Raw genomic sequence first — 16832 nt, 5'->3', positions numbered from 1 at the left:
TTTGCAAGGTGGTGTTGGATCTAGTTAATGAACACAGGTAATAGCCCAACTCTTGCTGAAATTCTTGTAGTCCAGATGAATTTCATGAACATTTCATAAACATAATGGAATGCACAGTAGGCAAAGTTCCTGACTTTGCAATAGATCCTGCAGCTGCTGTGAAATTTGGAAAAACTCCAAATGGCAAAGTGGAGGAGAGTGCATCCAAAAGACGCAATGAAAGTAGTAAAAATACTACGAACACTTGGGGATCCGTGATATTTATGGACAGTCCTGTACTACTGTATATTAAAAACTGTTATCTGTAAAATTGCTCAACCATTCACAGTAGTAATAAATTAATGCCTCTGCACTGGGGAATTTCCAGACTTCCAGGCAGTAGCAAGCACAGTACCAGTTTACATAAAAGTAATCCACATGAAGTGTCAAGCTACAGGCCTGTATCTATAATACCGGTGTTAGCTACAGTAATTTAATTTATTGTTAGCTAAAGTAATGAAATTTATAACAAAAGATGAGCTATTAAGTTATTTCAAAGTAGATAACCTCTTTTACGACCTGTTTTGTGACATGTAGCATGGCTTTCAGAAGGGCAAGTTAATGACAATACCAGCACTTGATTCAGTTATAAATGTAAGTTGGGGTTTTGAAGACTATAGCACTGGTACTCTGTGACCTTAGTAAGGCATCCAATTGTATCCCACATAAGGTCCTGCTCAGCAAGCTCAAATCATACAGTATTAGGAAAGCTGTTCAATAACTCTCAAATCCTACCTGAATAATAGACGACAGAGTGTTTCAATGCAAGGAGCACTTCTAAGGTGAACAAAATAAAAAGACGGTGTGCCTAAGGGATCTGCAACAGGCACACCTTGCAGTTCCCAGATGACACGACTTAGATCTCAAAAGTGGAGAATATAGTTCAGCATGTTCAACAATCAGTAGTCCTATTCAGTGAGGCCAAGATTTGATTTATGATGACCAACATGAAAATTAACGAAGACAAAACACAGAGGATGATTTGCAGCCTCGGTGATACTGGAGCAGCACTGGTCGACCCAGCAGCTATTAAGCTTCTAGGCTTTTTCATTGATACAAGTTAACCTGGCAACAGAGCACTAAACATGCATGTTCCAAACTTTCATGGGTCCTATACCTCTTAAAAAACTAGGAATTGTAATATTGGAACAGTAGCTACAAACAATATACTAAAAAATGCTTCACAGTCACATCAACTATGGGCTGTTATTGTGGTGTCATTTAGTGGGCTACAAGAATGTTCTTTTACAGCAAAAGAAATTAATGAGGACCACCACTTCAAACATATTAGTTCTGACTGTTTTCAGCCAATATATTTCCAACTCCCTCATTCACACAAAGACAAATCATGAGACATACACAAAGAGTAATGATGTTCTTCAACACAGCATGCACAATACACTCAGTACTTATAGACAGGCCAGACATAGACTAGTAAAGACAACAACTTCCAATGGTGCTCCAAAAATTATTTAATGCTCTACTGAAGGACATTCAGTGATTTCCAACCCCCTCATTCACACAAAGACAAATCATGAGACATACACAAAGAGTAATGATGTTCTTCAACACAGTATGCACAATACACTCAGTACTTATAGACAGGCCAGACATAGACTAGTAAAGACAACAACTTCCAATGGTGCTCCAAAAATTATTTAATGCTCTACTGAAGGACATTCAGTGATTTCCAAATGAGCAGCTTAGGACTAAAACTTTATGTATATTAGCAGAGCAATCTTTGTACAGTATTGAAGAGCACTTTTCTGCTGAGAGAACAGTATCTGCCCGAGCTGCAACTTGGGTGACTTGAAAACAGAAGCAACTCTGCTGCTTAACTACATTGTGTTCTAGTATTGGCTGTCTCTACTGTAATCTAGTTCTTAACTTTATGTTTTATAATATGCTATTTAGTATCACAGTTTGCAACATCGTACCCATTTTATTGTGGTAATATTATTGTAAACCTGCTGCTGTCTGTCCAGCCATGGGTGGTTAATGACACAGAATTGGTAATAAGGCACTGCTACCATTTCACAATAAAGAAACAGACAGTTCCAACTGCAGTGGTTGTAACTTGTGGAGAGGTTAGTGAAATAATAAACAAACTCAGTTGCTAATTCCCAAGCAGATCACCAACGTTTTTCCAATTTCGTTACTGAACATATAAGAAAAGAGGTAATAATGTCTAACAAAAATGATAATAAACAAAACATTCTTCTAATAATTTCCGGGTATGCAGCCGGATCCCGTCGACATTCTGCCACGATATTTCGGCCCAGAGACGTCCGGCCATCATCAGGTGAGTACACAACTACTGAAGAGCCCAGGTGCAGTCGCGGTATTTATGCCGAATCTCGCGCATGTGAAATGTACTGGCATCCTACAGTGCATGCGTCAGGTGTTGACATGCGCAGCATAGCCGAGTTGTACGTGCTGCCCTCGGTGGTGGAAATAAAGGTTCATCTAGTCATTGACTGACTAGATGAACCTTTTTTTCCACCACCGAGGGCAGCACGTACAACTCGGCTATGCTGCGCATGTCAACACCTGACGCATGCACTGTAGGATGCCAGTACATTTCACATGCGCGAGATTCGGCATAAATACCGCGACTGCACCTGGGCTCTTCAGTAGTTGTGTACTCACCTGATGATGGCCGGACATCTCTGGGCCGAAATATCGTGGCAGAATGTCGACGGGATCCGGCTGCATAACCGGAAATTATTAGAAGAAGAAATACGCCGGGAAAATTTCAGAAGTCACAAACAAAACATTATGTGAAGGTCTCACACAAAATACATAAAACTATCTGTAATCAAAGCTGTCAACACAGTGTCATCCAACAATTACCAATCCATTTCAATTGTCCCAACAATTTCTAAAATAACACACACTGGCAGATGACCCAATATTTTCAGTACAGTACAGTATGGCTTTAGATCTACCCTCTCTATTGTCAAAGTAGATGACAGCATTATAACAAAAATTTCTACCTTGAGAATACTTACCTCAGCTCAGTACAACCGATATATTCACAAAACAGAACAGAAAAGTTATATTCCTAGCTTTCGGAACATTGTTCCTTCATCAGGGAGGAGAGAGGGGAAAAAAGGGGAGAAGGGAAAGAGGATTCAGTTACTCACTTAACAGTAGAATATCTTTGGCTTCCCTATGACAACCACGCTCCCATCCTTGCTACCCTCCCTGTTTACCTTTCCCTGTTCCTTCATATCCTGGGTTGTGAGTAACTGAATCCACTTTCCCTTCTTCCCATTTTCCCCCTCTCTCCTCCCTGATGAAGGAACAAAGTTCCAAAAGCTAGGAATGTAAATTTTCTGTTCTGTTTTGTGAATCTATCGGCTGTACTGAGCTGAGGTAAGCACTGGCCAGCCCCTCTATCTCTTTGTTAGTATTTGTTTCACGTCTTAATATGAGATTTTCCATTAACCATTTAGATTACCTTGAGAATACATCAGTTAAGTTGTGTGACACTGCTGGACATGGGCAGTCATATCAAAACTTAGATTTAGGGAGAATACCCTCCTCCTACTACAGCTATATCATATTCAGTTTCTATACACATAGCAAAATATTTCTTCTGAAGCTCAATTCATGGACCCTTTTTGTTGATTTCATTTATAAACAAACTGCTCTCTTGACTGCACTGTGACCACAAGAAGAATAGCTGGTTAAATGGCTCTGTGTGAGCAGTAATTAGTCTAATCATGCTTGTAGGATCCCTATTGGTGTTATAACCAGAGGTGTATAGCATATACATAGGATTGTCACTTTGGATCTATAAACTTTCTAAGAGGGCTTTGATGGAATAGTCTGTGTCTACCTTAGAGCACCTGCTGGTTCAGCTGTACCAGCATCTCCATGACATTCAACCATGGGACAAAAAACCTGTGCCCATTTCAACTATCCTTCTTTGTATACATTCAATATCCTCTGCTATTTCTATTTTGAATGGGTCCCACACACTTGAACAATATTCTAGAATGGGTAACTTGGCCATACCGCAGAACTGCCGAAGCACCTAAACAAATCTCTATTTGCAATTATAATGTTCTCACACAAAGATGCTATAAAAGTAGAAGAGCTAGCATACTATGCTTACCTTATTTCGATAATATATGGGGTTATTTTTGATGTAATGAAAGAAGCCAAGCTATTATTGTCTGGGTCCAAAAATGTGTAAAAAGAATTATTTATGCTGTAAGTACAATATCATCCTGCAGATATCTATTTAGGAAACTGGAGATACTAACTACTGCTCCCCATTGTACTAATTCCTTAATTTTTTCTTCTTATCAAACAGCTCAGTTCTTTGAACCAGTACTAGAAATAAGCAAAAATTTCACAAAGATTTAAAGTAACTTTTGCCCGGAAAGGTGTCCATTATTCAAGAACACACATTTTCAATAATTTGCTAGTAGCCACAAAAAGTTTAAGAGGAATCTGTAGAGGATTTATTGGTGGCCAAAACCTACTCCACTGATGGTATTTCTCAGTAGAACCAACTGACGTTTATGCCTGTATGTTACTAATAATATCAAATAATGCAAAGTTCAATCTAACTTTTTTACAGATTCAGTACAGTAATTCAGTTACTGTAAATGTGTTGTTAAACGATTTTCTATTTGATAGTGCACGGCTACAACTGCCTAAGAATTATCCTATTCACCTCAGTGTATTGAACATTTACACACTTTCTGACAAGGTATCTATTACCTTCTAAATGAAAATATGTTCCAGACTTTTTTGGTTTATTTCACATCCATTAGGATCATTTCAGTTGTGACCTGTGGAAAGTACCGGTACATCGGTATATTTGTTTTCCTTTTTACATATTTATTACGTATTCTTGTTCTTCCGATAAGTTTTACATCTTTGAGAATCTCCTCACTATGGTTCTACTGGAACAAGAAGTACACCTAATCTAATCTTGTATGAAACCTCCTTTGTAGACTGCATTTACCTTCATATTTTGCCAGTTTACATCAACATCCATATTCTGAAAACCATTGTGAGCTGCATGGCAAAGGAATGTCTCATTGTACCAGGGTCAATCCATATGAAGTGGTCCAGTGATGGTTGCTTGACCATTTTTAAATATTATGTGATTGCCCTATATTTGAGAAGTTCAAAACAGTTTTTAAAATAATTTATCTTACACCCTTACTGGATGGCGGCCATTTTTATTTGTAGGTGCGTGACAATTTTTCAGTCTGGAGACAATAGCGAAAATGTGAATATCTTTGCACTGGGTTAAGTTACAACATTGTATTTGACATGATTGTTTTTAGAAGTGTGATCTCTACAACATTGTCTATTACACAAAATACCCTACATTCAAAAATAACCAGTCAAAATTACCTCCAAACTTTGGTATCCAAATTGTCAAAAATCCACTTTTTAGGCCCAAAAATAACAAACAAGCAGTGATTTATGAGAGTCTATTTTTTTCCTATAGTCAGATATCATACACTACTAGCCTCACAGAGAGCAAGAACACTTACAAATGTTTCCTTGATTTTTTATGAATTTTTGAAATTTGAAAATTTTCATTTTTTGTAAAGTTTGGGGTTAGTTATCTCAGGTGGAACTGAATATAAAAATATGATTTTTGCACAGTTTGTCCACCTACACGAGAGCAATGTACTGTAAAAATTTCAACATTGATGTCTGACTGTGAACAAAGCTATGAATTTTTGAAAATGAGGAAATAATTCACGTTACTCTACAACTACTCTACTTAACACTATCATCCAATATTTATTTAGTTTAGTTATTTTTAATAATGCTGTATCAAACAATAGGAGCTTTCACTTTTGTTCTATGGTAATAAAAATGCCTGTTAACTTTAAGTTTATTGTCAATAAAGAAGTACATTATTGCAGGATGTGGCATTGTTGTCAGTCTGTTCTGAAACCTCTGTTAAAGTTTATGTACATACTTCATTGAGAGTGTAGAATGTGTAATGTGCTTTGTTCTGTGTGTAATTTGTAATTAATTTTGAGAGGTTAACTGGAATGCAATAAATGGATGAACAGTGCTCTGTTGGACAGATACCAAGTGAAGAGTGTCACAAAACAGTTTATGATTCAGTTTCAAAAAACTTGAAAAATGTCAATGACTTTGATGAAGTTTGACAAACTTTGTTTAAATTTCGAGCAAGTGTGAGCATCACGAGAAGAAATATATCCTGAAGTACAACCACATTTTTGGAAGAAAGTGCTGTGATCCACTTAAAGTTCATAAAAAGCCTATTACTAAAGGTTTGAGAGGAATAAAACTTGAACATTTGTCCTTGTTATGTGAAAGTGAAACAGCTTCCCAAATGAAACGTAATGTGATTCCTGGCAATTCCCTGTGCCCAAATTACTCAAAAATATTTGTTGTGAATCCAGAAGCAGAACCAAGTCATCCTGTTAATGACATTTATTTTCCCAATGAGGAAGCTGTTAGCATATTGGATTTTGCTTGTTCTGAGTCAGATATGTGTCCTGCTTCGAAAATAATAAAATTAAGTAGCAGAAAAAGAAAATTTTGGATACCAATGAAAAATGTTTTAAGGAAACTTTCAGTGCATGTACTTACCACAGCAACTAGGAGGTCTTATTCTATATCACAGAAGCTGTCTGAAGAAATAAGTGTTCTTAACATTCACCACCAGGTTTAAGAACAGTCACATCTCAAAGGATGTTAATTAAAACATTTATTTCAAGTATGTCAAAATAATATAAATATTAATTTCAGTGATGTTTCCCCTTTTTGTACATAATTCAGTACCTTGCTTCAATAATAATTGATTATATCCCGCCAATATCACACATGAATAGGCAACAGCCATAAGTTCAGTTGTAGATTAATGTGAATTATCTCCTCATTTTCAAAAAATCATACCTTCATTCACAGTCAGATATCAATGTTGAAATTTTAACAGTACGTTGCTATAATATAGGTGTACAAACTGAAAAATCATTTTTATATTCAGTCCCACCTGAGATAACTAACCCCAAAATTTACAAAAAATGAAAATTTTCAAATTTCAATAATTCATAAAAAATCAAGGACACATTTGTAAGTGTTCTTGCTCAATATGAGGCTACTAGTGTATGATATCTAACTATAGGAAAAAATAGACACTTTTATTTTATGTATTTATTTATTTTTTTATTTATTTATTTAGCCATCTGTGGACATTTTCAAATGTATGGATGTTGTCAGTTGTGTACATTCATATATTTATACAGTTGGTTATTACATGTAGTTAAACATTGTGACATATAAGTTATTTACAATCATTTTTGCTCCTTGTCAAAATACTGTGAAACAAAAGCTATTTACAATCATTTTGTACTAAGGAATTCACTTATAGTGTAAAAGCAGTGTTCCTGCAAAAACAATTTAAGATTTTTCCTAAAGCGGTACATGTTATCTGCTTCTTTTATTTTCTCCGGCAGTTTATTATACAGTTTTACACCTTCATACAAGAAGCTATTTTGAGTCTTATGTTTATTCTTCCTGTCTAGGTGCAGAGAGTGACTTTTTCTTGTACTACAGCTATGAAAACTGCTACTTGTGCTATAATTTTCTATATTTTTCTTTATGTACACTATGGTTTGGAATATAAATTCACAAGGAATAGTTAGAACTTCTAGCATTTTGAAAAGTTCTCTGCAGTGGGCCCACTTACTGCTTTTTGTTATAATTCTTACTGCTCTCTTTTGCATTTTAAATAGCGTTTGTAAATTCTGAGCACTGTTTCCCCAGAAAATAATACCATAAGTGATTACTGAATGAACATAACTGAAGCATACAGTTCTCAAACATTCACTACTGCAAGCAGATACAAGGACTCTAAGTGAATAACATGTTGTGGATATCTTCTTTGAGTGTTTCCTAGCATGTTCATTCCACTTCATTTGGTTGTCAATGTGCAACCCTAACAATTTTGTTGTGGGTACACTATCTATGGAGATGTTATCTAGTTTTAAATTTAATGGACTCTGTTTTCTGTTCATTCTAAAGCATATTATATTTGTTTTCTTTACGTTGAGAGTTACTTTGTTTTCCTGAGACCATTTGTGAGTGTCTCGCAGCACTTCAGTGGAAATTTCCATCATTTGTGCTGGTGTCTTACTGGTGATTACTATGTTGCTGTCATCCGCAAATAATATCTTCTCTCCATGGCTGATATGTTGCCATAAATCACTGCTTATTTGTTATTTTTGGGCATAAAAAGTGGATTTCTGAAAATTTGGATAACAAACTTTGGTCATTTTGACTGGTTATTTCTGAATGTGGGGTATTTTGTGTAATAGACGATGTTGTAGAGGACGATATTCTAAAAACAATCATGTCAATTACAATGTTGTAACTTAACCCAGTGCAGAGATATTCGTATTAAACTGAAACATCATTGCGTGCTTAAAAACGAAAATGGCTGCCATTCAGTAAAGGTGAAATGTAATTAAAAAAAAAGCTGTTTTTTTTTTAATTTCTCAATTATAGGGTAAGCAATCAACTTAATTTTTATTGGACCACTTCATTTGGAGTGACCCACCAGCTATTAGGTTTTCCCATTCCATTCACATATGGAGCATGGGAAGAATGAGTGTTTAAATGTGTCTGTATGCACTTAATTAATCTAATCTTGTACTCACGGAGCAATATGTAGAGGGCTGCAGTATTTTCAGGAATCTGCCAGTGGGCCAGACAAACCTGTGACCATCTGTGCAGGCCTTCTCTGTATACATTCAATGTCTCCTGTTAGTCCTATTTGGCACAAGTCCCACTCACTTCAGCAATATTCTAGGATGGGTCACAGAAGTCTCAGGCTAACTGTATTTCCATAGTACTCTACCAATAAAATGAAATCTGCCAAGCAGCTTTACCTATGACTGAGCCTATAAGGTTATCCCTTTTCATATCCCTATAAAGTGTCACAACCAAAAATCAAACAATTGAAAACCCAGGATGGAATGTAACAATGGTACTATGGCTTCAGCTGCCAGAGACTGTGGTCGCGTGTGTGTCTGTGTGTGAGATCTGTTTTTGACAAAGGCCTTGTTGGCCTAAAGCTAATTTTGTGCCTGTCTTTTTGTTGTGCCTATCTGCAGCTCTGTTATATGGTGAGTAGCAACTATCCTTTTCATAAGCTCTACACCCAGGTATTTGTATGATATTGTAGTCTTAGGATTACACATATTTTCGGTTTGTGAAATGCACAATTTAACATTTTTAAACTTTTAGAACAATTTGCCAATCTTTGCACCAAGACTTGACTGAATATCTGTGCAGCTTTTTTCACACATCACGTCGATATTATATAGAGAACTGCACCCATCTGCGAAAAGCTTAAGGTTACTATTAATAGTGTCTTGTGAGACCATTTATAAACAATGTGAACGGCAAAATTTCCTTCAGTCAAACCTTAAGTTACTTCTACATCTGTTGTTCACTACCTACGTAACTTTTAACGACTTGGTTTGTGCCTCGATTAGACACTTAAGTAGTGTGCAGCTAAGTTAACAGTTAAACATGCAACCATTATCGGGCGAATCTTTTCGTTTCCACATACTTTGGTTAATAAAATGAATCCTTATGTTAGGGCACTGAAAACGTGAAACAACAAAGCTATGTTACTTTGAGCAAAGAACGCTACAGCCGTGTAGTAAACAATGATAAAATTGCTCTGATGTTGCAGAAGGTATGGGCGAAATGATCATACATTTCATGAACCCCAAAACTTTAAAACTCTGAAAATCTACATGAATGACGATATACTTTACAGCAACCACATAACCTATACATCATCCTCCCATGTGGTCTAGTGGCTAGGATAGCTGGCTTTCACCCAGCAGGCCCGGGTTCGATTCCCGGCATGGGAATTTTTTTTTCTTTACAGAAATCATATAAAATACTGCATAAACCATCACGAAAGCAGTCGCACTGAACGCAAACAATTAAAAACAAAACTTACTGTCTACATTTTTACCATCTGGTACCATCACTCTGGCAGCTGTCACGAATTATAAGAATATGTGTTCTCATTGCCCACCTGCTGGCTATGGTGTTCTATGGAACTATTAACCGGCGACGTAAGCATTTGCGCATGGGCAAAAGTAGCTAACGACATATTTAAATACAGAACCAAATGTCACATAGGACCCCGTCGTGTTTGAATCAGGAAATGTTTTTATGACAGCTTGTAATACAATCAGCTTTTATAAACATGTAATATTTTTTTAAAAAACGAATTTGCAATCTTGTCAATACAAGAAGCAGCTTCATGTGGAATCAATAACTTTAACATAGCTTACAGGTCAACGGAGTTCAACAGAGTTTTCGCTTATCCATTCAAGTTGTGATGCACGCAAGTTACCGGTACTGTATAATGACAATACACGGGAAAAACAATGTTCTCCCCTGTTGCTGGCCAACTACTGCAACGACCAATCTCTCAACATAGGTGAAATTCAAGTTACAGTTTTGCCTAATTTAATAACCCTACCAATATTTTTCTGATTAGATTTTCGGAGCAACAAATTTCGTGGTTAGAATTCGCAAGAAGACGCAAATAGAACATAACATTTCTCGTTGAGGGGGAAAAAAGAAAACTTATTGCATTACATGCGACATAAACGTAACTACCAAACCTAACTTGGTGCTGTTCTATATGAAAAACAATTTCAATTGCGGCACAGTAGCTGTATTCCAAAACTGTAGGGAGAAATTACTACAAAGTTACGTCATATTCTCTGGTACTTTTTCATAGCTGATGTAGGCAACATTGTAAGATGCCGTTTCTGAATTTACTCTGACATTGTTGATAATCATTAAGAAGAACACTAAATGTGGAACAAAATTAGCAACAACGGTTCTACCAGCACCATCTAAGAAACCCTGATTCTACCACAGATCATATATTCGGTGCCAGGACACACATTCTGCGATCTTGGGTACTACGGAATATAAATGGCTGACCCAGGCAATCACAAAGCAACGTTTGCATGTCGTTGTCATGAATAACGCTAATGAAATGGAGCAAATGTGAACCTTGGATCACAGACAGGCGGGTCTGGTTTTATAAGTTCCTGCTCACATTCGTCACATTCACCAACTAATGTTGAAACTATCTTTTACAATTACCTCCAAGAGCCATCACACATCAGTCTATCACCTATAAACAAAGACTGCGGGAGAGGGCGAGAGAACTATTACACATGAGCAGAATAACGTCTGTTGTCAACAAAACTGTAAATTACAGCACCGGTATCCTTTCGCTTGGAAACATACGAAGCAAGCAAGCCTTCAAAATTAAATCATATGAGGGGGTATCAATGCAGTAAACTTTATACCAGCAAACATGACATCTTACAGCAGAGACGAACACTTGTACATGCATTTACTTGTAATCAAAGCGCACTTCGAAACACATTCGTTGCGAGTCGTATGCATTTTGTAATGATCCTGCATAGCATTTAAATAAAAGAACAATTTCGATACGCACTTTGAGGAAACAAATAAAAAATATACAATGCTACTTACGTGATAGTAATGGAATACCCGTACGCTACAACACATTAAGCCTACACCTCCATACTACGTAACGAACTATCGTCTCCCTGACTGCTTCCATTTTTCTCTTGTTTTCATTGGCGCTTAAAGCATTGTTGAATTCGTGGTGCTTAGTCAGAGAGTACGAAAGCAAAGATGTTATTACTCGTTTTTTATTAATTTATTTTTGGCTTCTAGCATGCCGTACATACATTATAGACATCGCAAATTAAAAAGAAATTGCAATCATAGCAAAGTAACATTTAACTATCTACATCCACACCATTTCATGGATGAGTCAGTCTGTGAAATGTGTCGATGAGTGCCAACCAGACCGGTCTTACATTAAAATGTTTGGCACCATGCCAATAACCTGGCATAATCACACACTCCATGGCTTGCACTTAAGTAGAGCAGGACAGACACACTTATGTTTGCATTCACACTGAAAAAAATAACAGTTTCAATATCCCTCATTTCTTTTAGATTTTTGTGTCTTTTGTACTATAAATAGTGACATATATTGTGAAAAGGTGAACAACAGTCTTGCAAAATGCTCTAAATGTAATTATCACCTTCAGAAACCAAAGCATGAAAAACTTGGTACTGAGAGGGACTGTTACGAAGATATACAGATTTTTCAAAAAGATCTGATTCAACGTGATAAATCTGTCAACAAAATGCAAGGCATGAACAGAGTTAATAAAACCAAAACCGTCCTTATAATGGGCAGCATTCAGTCATGGGACAGGCATTGCGCAATTATTACAGGTATCACTGGGTAAAAATTATCAATTTACTGACATCATTAAGCCTAACGCTTGGCTCATAAATGCTGTAGAAAATTCCTTGTAGAATCTAAAAACTTAATGATTAAAGGAGACCATTCACTGAAAAGCAGAAGCTTTGAGTTGTCTTTAGGCACACACAAACGAAAGATAACTTGCTAGCTTTTGGAGTTATCCTTTGTCAAGCTAGAGCAAAATAAAATAACACACACATACACCCTATGCTCCTGCATGGTGCCAGCTAAACTAACAGTGCCAACTTTTTTTTTTTTTTTTTTTTTTTTTTTTTTTTTTTTTTTTTTTTTTTTTTTTTTTTTTACAAATGGGTTGCTTGTGGTGGCGCTAGTGTCAGGAGGCCAGGTAGGGGGGAGAGGGAGGCAGGAGGCAGAGAAAGGAACTGGGGGTGGGTGGCTAGTGGCTCAGAGGGAGGTAGCCAGTTTGGTACCCAGGAATGTAGAAGGGAGGGGTAGCAGGTAGAGACTGGTGGAAGTGGCTCGGGCTGAAGGTGATGTGGGAATGTGAACTGGGAAGGGGTGATAGAATGGAGGAAGGGGAAACTGTTGGGTTGTTGGGTGGAGGGTTCAGAGCAGTGGGGTACCTGAGATTGAGACCAGGATGATCATGGGAGAGAGGGTGTGTTGCAAGGATAACTCCCATCTGTACAGTTCAGAGAAGATGGTGGTGGAGGGAAGGCTCCAGATGGCTCAGGAAGTGAAGAAGCCACTTCAGTGAGGATGTTGCGCCCATATGCATGTTGCGCCACAAGATGGTCAACTTTGTTCTTGACAACAGTTTGCTGGTGACCATTCATCCTGGTGCACAGCTAGTTGGTTTTGTATTAACACAAAAGGCTGTGCAGTGTTATCAGCAGAGTTGGTATGACATGGCTGCTTTCACAGGTAAGATTGTGTGTTGGGGTTTGTGGGCGCTCAACATCGAGGTCATCAGCGCCAGGTAAGATTGTGACAGGACTGAAGTAGGAGGTGCCGATTGGGTGGACTAATATGCTGTATAGGTTAGATGGGTGATGTGACAAGTTTGGAAGGGGTAGGAAGGACCTGGGGTAGGATGTCCCTCATTTCAGTGCAGGATTAGAGATAATCAAGGTTCAGCTGTTCCAAATCAGGGCAGTAACGAGTGAGAAGAGGGCGCTCCTTCATCACTGATTATTTTTGGTGTATGGTGTGGAAGGATTGAGGGTACATGAGGATATGTCACAGAAAATGTTTCTGGACTAGGCATGGAGGGGTATTGCCTCTATGTGAAGGCCTTTGTGAGGCCTTCAGAATACTGAGCAAGGGAGTTCCTGTCACAACAGATATGTCTTCCACAAGTGGCTAGGCTATGTGGAAGAGATTTTTTGGTGGGGAAGGGATGGCAGTTGTCAAAATGCAGTTATTGGTTGTCAGTGGGTTTAACGTAGATAGTTAAGTGGAAGGACCCATCAAATAGATGGAGGTCAATGTCCAGGAAGATCACACATTGGATAGAGGAGAACCAGGTGAAGCAGATAGGAATAAATGTGTTGGGGTTGTGAAGGAGGGTGAATAAGGTGTCTTGGCCCTGAGTTCAGATCATGAAGATATCATCAGTGATTTTCAACCAGGCTAGGCGTTGTGAATTATTACCTTTAGAAGACAATAAACAGGCTGGCATAGGAGGGTGTCATGCAGATGCCCATGGCTATCCTGTAGATTTGTTTGTAAACCTTCCCTTCAAAGGAAAAGTAGCTGCAGATTAGTAAAATGTATAAGGAATGAGGTAGTGGGTTTGGAGTGTGAATGAAGTTGGGAGAGGTAGTTGGTATTGGCAAGACCATGGGCATGATGTTTGTTAGTGTGTGGAAAGTGACATCAACAGTGACGAGTAGAGATCTGGGAAGTAAAGAGGTGGGTGGGGATGATGGAAAGTCAGAGAAGGAAGTGGTTAGTGTCTTTGATGTGGAAGGCTAGGTTTTGGGCAACTGGTTGGAGATGTTGATTAATAGCAGAAATTCTTTCAGTGGGAGCATAGTAGCCAGCTACAATGGAGCATCTAGGATCGTTGAGATTATGGATTTTGGAGAACAGGTAGAAAGTGTGTGTGTGTGTGTGTGCAGGGTGTTGTTGGAGTGAGGAGGAATATGGACTCAGGTGAGAGGTTGTGGGAAGGGTCTATGGATTTCTGTAGGGAGTCAAAGTTATGTTGGACTTCTGGTAGCCACTGCAACTTATCACAACAGTGGGGCAGTCTATGTTTGAATGGAGGATAGTTAGGTGTGGATACGTTTTCAGTTGTGTGCGGCTGTCTTATCTTCTGCCGAAAGGTTAGTGTTCTAAGGAAGGGGCCTGGGGAAGAATGGTGAGGCCAAGTTGGAGGTATGGAATTTCAGGAAGCGGACTAGAGGGCGATTAGGTGGTAGGCAGGGGTTAATGGTGGGGTGGTGGTGTGATCTGGAAGACGAAAGGTTCAATGTTGGTATTAGATTGGCTCTGATTGGATGTGTTAACTTTTTATTTTTTATTTATTTTTTTTGAGTCATCAGTCTTCTGAGTGGTTTAATGCAGCCTGCCACGAATTCCTCACCTGTGCCAACCTCTTCATACCAGAGTAGCACTTGCGACCTATGTTCTCAATTGTTTTCTGGGTGTATTCCAACCTCTGTCTTCCTCTGCAGTTTTTATCTTCTACAGATCCCTCTAGTACCATGGAACTCATTCCCTGATGTTGTAACAGATGTCCTATCATACTGTACCTTCTCCTTGTCAGTGTTTTTCACATATTCCTTTCTGCATAGAATCTCCTCATTCCTTACCTTATTAGTCCAGCAATTTTGAGCACTCATCAATAGCTTCCATTCTCTTCTGCTCCGGTTTTCCCACAATCCATGTTTCATTACCATACAATCCTGTGCTCCAAGCGTACATTCTCAGAACTTTCTTCTTCAAATTAAGGCCTAAGCTTGATACTAGCAGACTTTTCTTGGCCAGGAATGCCTTTTTTGTCAGTGCTAGTCTGCTTTTGATGTCCTTCTTGCTCCATCTGTCATTGGCTATTTTGCTTCCTAGGTAGTATAATTCCTTAACTTCATCTACCTCGTGACCATCAACCCTGATATTAAGTTTCTCGCTGTTTTCATTTCTACTACTTCTCATTACTTTCGTCTTTCTTTGATTTACTCTCAGTCCATATTCTGTACTCATTAGACTGTCCATTCCATTCAGCAGATCGTGTAATTTTTCTCCATTTTCATTCAGGATAGCAATGTCATCAGTGAATCATATCAGTGATATCCTTTCACCTTTAGTTTTAATTCCACTCCTGAACCTTTCTTTTATTTCCATCATTGCTTCTTCGACGTAAAGATTGAACAGCAGCGGCGAAAGACTACATCCCTGTCTTACACCCTTTTTAATCAGAGCACTTCGTTCTTGGTCGTCCATTCTTATTATTCCCTCTTGGATCTTGTGCATATTGTATATTACCCGCCTCTCCCTATAGCTTACCCCTGTTTTCTCGGAATCTCGAACATCTTGCACCATTTTACATTGTCAAACTTTTTTCAGGTCAACAAATCCTATGAACGTGTCTTGATTTTTCTTTAGTCTTTATCAACTTCAATTGCGTCTCCGGTGCCTTTACTTTTCCTAAAGCCAAACTGATCATCGTCTAACACATCCTTAACTATCTTTTCCATTCTTCTGCAACTTGGATGTATGAGTTGTTAAGCCGATTGCGTGATATTTCTCCTTCTTGTTGGTTCTTGCAGCTTTCGGAATTGTGTGGATGATATTTTTCCGAAAGTCAGATGGTATGTCGCCTGACTCATACATTCTAAACACCAATGTGAATAATCCTTTTGTTGCCACTTCCACAGTGATTTTGAAAATACCAATGAAATGTTATCTATCCCTTCTGCCTAATTTGATCTTTAGTCCTCCAAAGCTCTCTTAAATTTTCGTTCTAATACTGGATCCCCTATCTCTTCTAAATCGACTCCTGTTTCTTCTTCTATCACATCAGACAAATCTTCCCCATCATAGAGGCCTTCAGTGTACTCTTTCCACCTATCTGCTCTCTCCTCTGCATTCAACAGTGGAATTCCCGTTACATGCTTAATGTTACCACCTATTCTTTTAATTCCACTGAAGATTGTTCTGACTTTCCTATACGCTGAGTCATTCCTTCTGACAATCACTTCTTTTTTTATTTCCTCATTTTTTTTTTTTTTTCATGCAGCCATTTCGTCTTAGCTTCCCTGAACTTCCTATTTATGTTATTCGTCAGCGAGTTATATTTATGTATTCCTGAGTTTCCCTCAACAATTTTTTTTTACTTCTTTCATCGATCAACTGAAGTCTTTCTTCTGTTACCCATAGTTTCTTCGCAGTTACCTTCTTCGTACCTACGTTTTTCTGTCCAATTTCTGTGATTTCCCTTTTTGGAAATGTCCAC

General features: G+C 38.1%; 1 non-coding gene across 1 annotated transcript; it reads left to right on the top strand.

Moving 5' to 3' along the window:
- Positions 1–9869: 9869 nt before the first annotated feature.
- Positions 9870–9941, top strand: Trnae-uuc (transfer RNA glutamic acid (anticodon UUC)). Its single transcript has one exon. It is a non-coding gene; the product is annotated as a tRNA-Glu (tRNA).
- Positions 9942–16832: the final 6891 nt, after the last annotated feature.

This window comes from Schistocerca cancellata, chromosome 5 (assembly GCF_023864275.1).
Source record: "Schistocerca cancellata isolate TAMUIC-IGC-003103 chromosome 5, iqSchCanc2.1, whole genome shotgun sequence".
In the NCBI taxonomy this organism is placed as follows: domain Eukaryota; kingdom Metazoa; phylum Arthropoda; class Insecta; order Orthoptera; family Acrididae; genus Schistocerca; species Schistocerca cancellata.
The sequence above is the reverse complement of the archived record's forward strand: the minus strand, read 5'-3'. Positions and strand labels throughout refer to the sequence as shown.